Source organism: Cryptomeria japonica, chromosome 1 (genome assembly GCF_030272615.1).
Source record: "Cryptomeria japonica chromosome 1, Sugi_1.0, whole genome shotgun sequence".
NCBI classification, from domain to species: Eukaryota; Viridiplantae; Streptophyta; class Pinopsida; order Cupressales; family Cupressaceae; genus Cryptomeria; species Cryptomeria japonica.
In genome coordinates, this window is record NC_081405.1 from 31,484,926 (window position 1) to 31,488,905 (window position 3,980).

Genomic DNA, 3,980 nt, shown 5'->3' on the forward strand with positions numbered 1-3,980 from the left:
AGCATTGTAGTGAAGAACATATTGTGTTGCCATGTCAGCCTTGTGCGCGTGAAGGATCTTGCATGAAGGAGATTGTTCCTATCTACCTCGGGAATGTGCGAAGTCTGTAAATGGTGAAAATGCGTGATGGGTTATCGGTTGCCATGAAATTGGTGGAAAATGAAGGATGGAGAACGTCTTGAGATTGGTTCAAGACTGTTGCATTTAATGCAATGTGCTCAACGGTCAGGATTGAACCATTTGAATTGCTTAACCTAATAGGTTTAGGGTTTAGGGTTTATGCTACCGACCTATCTGTTTCCTATAAGGTCGATGTTGTGTTTCTTTCCGAGGTTGTTGGAAAAAGTTGTGTGTATGTATCCAAGAGAAGAGATAAGTGATTCTTGCCAGACCAGAGGAGAGAAGTGATACCTGCAGAGTGTAAGTGCAGAAGGTGAAGAGGAGCTTAAGTGGATCTGCATTGGCATTGAGTGTTGTTACCAGATCATTGTGTTGGGACTGATTAAAATTGAGTCAAAGTTTGTAGGCCTATTTCAAAATTTTTCTCAATATGTCAGAAAGGCACCCAAATAAGTCAGTTTGAATGGCCTAGTTAGCAAGGGGGTAAAATGGAGCCAGTTGATTTTCAGAGGGTAAGGCTCGAGATTCATATCCCACACCTTTCATTGGCCTATTCAGTGTGTTGCAACTTTCAAAATTCAGTTTGGAGAAGTTTATCAAGTACCCGTTTTGAGGGGTGAGCTGAAAGTGCATTCTAGGCACAATGCAAATTTTATTAAGTAGCCTACTTTGGGTGTTTATATCTTTTTCCCTGTTGATCGTCATGGAAAAATTCAAAATGGATTCAATTTTATGCATAAAAGTGAGTTACCCTGCAAAATTTCAAGTCTTGACGAATCCGTTTGCTCCGTTTTCATAGCCAAATCCGTTTGTAGTTTGTGATGTTTGCACAAGTGTAAAAATGTTCTGGTGAGCGTCATGTCAGAATGTTTGTTCCGGGCTAATGTTGGTATAAATGGTGAGCTACGTTTCAAATTTCAAGGCTCTACCAATCCGTTTGATCGGTTTTCAAAAGAGCTCATTTTGCCATCAAATTCAGTTATCCGCACTCCCAGTGTTAGATCAGTTAATGTAGCCATTTTGGTGAGCGCGCCGTTTGCATCCTGTCAGTCTGGTGATCGAACTGAGAATTCAAAGATTTAATATGTACTTAAAGGTACCTATGTTCTGAATTTGAGGGCGTACGGAGGTCGTTTGGTATTTTTAAGAAAGGCATCATGTGTTGCCAGAACATTGACTTCATCAGGTCCGCAGTGTCGACAAAGCCAGTTGGCCGTTTTCGGAAATTAATATCTATTCGCTCAAGACTCATCTTGAGAAACCGTTTGGTAGATGTCATCCTTGTATATCAAAGTACATGCCTGTCAGATGGCGAGCTCCAGAAAGGTGTTTTGACAGGTTTGAAAATTACGTCATCGCGATTAAATGCAAAAATTGTGGCGTAATTGCCTGAAGGATGTAAAATGCAATTTTATGATCCGAAAATGGTGCCGATCGATTCCAGAGGTATGTTTGAGGTCCGTGAAGATATTCCAGAGGCCAGTAGCTTGAAAACGAAATTTTTTTTAGTCGGACCCACTTTGGGGCTCGACCTGGCTCATGCCCGTGCATTAAATTTTATTGTGAAATGTTCTTATTTCATGGCAAGTAATGCATATAAATACTAGCTCAAATGCATATTGGCAAATTGGTTTATTAAGAGATGATTTTGTTTCGTTATGTGGGCATATAACTGAGAAGTTTTTATGGAACTTTATGGTATTCCTTTGGCTGGCAATAAAAACTTCAAAATTTGAATTACAAGGTGTAGTTCCAAATTCCAGAACTCTGTTAATGTCCTCCTTGCTGTGTGTGAGGAACATGGAGGTTGAAAAGACATTAGAATGTCCTCAACAAATGCAAATGGACATCCCACACTCCACGTGATTTTGCCAAGCATCCTCCCATGCTCATGTGGTGATGAAGAGGGGGCAGCAGAAGGTGCTGGGCATGAAGTTAAAGAAAGGGGCAGCAAACAAAATCCCCATGGTCTCCCCATTCCCTCTTTGTTGTTGCTTGGCCCATTAGAGTTTGTAGACTACAGTGAGCAGCATGTATAAACCTTCAAGCAAAGTGTAAGCAACATTAAAATGTTTCAAGTAAATAAACTACAGCAGTCCTCCCTCATGTGCTCTCCCTTTGGTAGCATCTACAACATCAGCGAATGAATAATAGTGAGGGCAGCGTTGAGGTTTTGGGGAACCAAACAAATGCAAATTAATTACTAGCATCCTCTCCTCCCTCATGGTGTTGGAAAGGCATTGAAGTAATAGCAATCTGCCATAAACCCCAACATTCTCCCCCACGTGATTGGTGAAAGGGGGGATTTTAAAATCAAATGGTAACAACAGTCTCCTCCCTCATGTGGACCATGAAATCATCCAAGTAAATAAAATGGAAGGGGGTATTAAAATCCCACACAAAATGAATGGGCAGCGCCATTAAAAACTCAGAGAAAACCTTCAAAATGCAGTCCCAGGCTTAATGTTTTAATCCCACATTGGCTGGGAAGTGGACCATTTTGGTATTTATAAGCAAAAACGCACTATACTATAATGTCTAAGCCATAAAGGCTTTTGACACAAGGTGCCCCTGGGAGCCCAAAGTGGGCCCACGTGCGAGCACGCTTCTCGAGGCGATGGAGGAGTTGACTGGACGAAGACCAAGTGGACCCCACGCAGGCACGCTTCCCGAGGCAAACAGGCGAAATTTTGCAGACGAAGGTCGGGTTAACGAGCGAGCAAGTTCGAGAGAGATCAACGGTGCGCGCTATTTCGCGAAGGGAAGATGCACGTCGTTTAGACCCCGCGAAATAGCGAAAGTGAACGAGAGCCGTCCACGTGGCACACAGGTGGCAGGTACAGTCAGCGGTCCAGCGAGCGGGTCCCGGTGAGGTGGCACCCAGTGGCGATGACGTGGCATACAAGCAAGCAACTCAGTGGCGGTGACGTGGCCGACAAGTGGCAAAAGATGAGGTGTCATCCCAGGTGGCGCCCAGTAGACCCCATCAGCCAATCAGACCCCGCCACGTGGCAAGGCGTCAGAGCACATATGGAGGCAAAAATCAAATTTTAAATAATTAAATGATATAGTTTAAACTATAGAGAAATTCGAAAAATTTAAATGATGGGTCCGTGTTGAGGATTAATTCGCCCAGGGCTCAAATTTTTGCCAAAGTATAAAGTGTTATATGTTTTCGGAAAGCTCTCGGAGCGAGGAATCCGATTATGAAGTTAATTTGGACAAATGTGGGATATTTTAGAAGTAGTTTCCATGGGAACAAAATTCAGTTAGAGAGGAGAGACACTTGGCAGTTTTCAGTTGTGGATTTGTTTTTCTTCCTTCCTCTTTTTATTCCCCATTCTTCTCAGTTGTAAGGGTTCCAGAATTCTGTGAGAATGGCTCCAGTTTTCATGGCTTCCAATTTTGAGCATTCTTGAAGATTGTACAGGGCAGGGCTTTTCCTTCAGTAATGGAGTTCAATTCTTGTTATAGGTGTTTTTAGTTGCAGGGTCTTGTGTATGTAAGGCATACATAAATTCACACAGGATTGTCTCTAGATTTGTATTTCCATTTTATCAAATCAGATCCTCAAGGAGGATGAAATTTGTTATCTCAAGGAGATAGTTATGATTGTTTGCAGGGATTCTTCAAGGAAGGATTTAAATTCTACAATAAATCATAAAAAATGGAATATAGTTTCAAGATCTGATGATTTTGTGAATGATCTTAGTAATGCATTTATGCAAGGCATTAATGCATGAATATTTAATAATGAAGATGGATTTGCAATCGAAGCTTCCATTTATAGTTTGATGTATGACTCTGTTTCCCTTGGATAAGGCACTGATCTTGCAATTAAAGGGGTTCTCAAACCAATT

The 3,980-nt window shown here is 41.7% G+C and overlaps 1 long non-coding RNA gene across 1 annotated transcript; it reads left to right on the plus strand.

Moving 5' to 3' along the window:
• The first annotated feature begins 2,674 nt into the window (after window positions 1-2,674).
• LOC131876498 (uncharacterized) lies at window positions 2,675-3,269 on the plus strand. Its single transcript, XR_009372806.1, has 2 exons — window positions 2,675-2,939; window positions 2,994-3,269. It is a non-coding gene; the product is annotated as an uncharacterized LOC131876498 (long non-coding RNA).
• The last annotated feature ends 711 nt before the right edge of the window (window positions 3,270-3,980 follow it).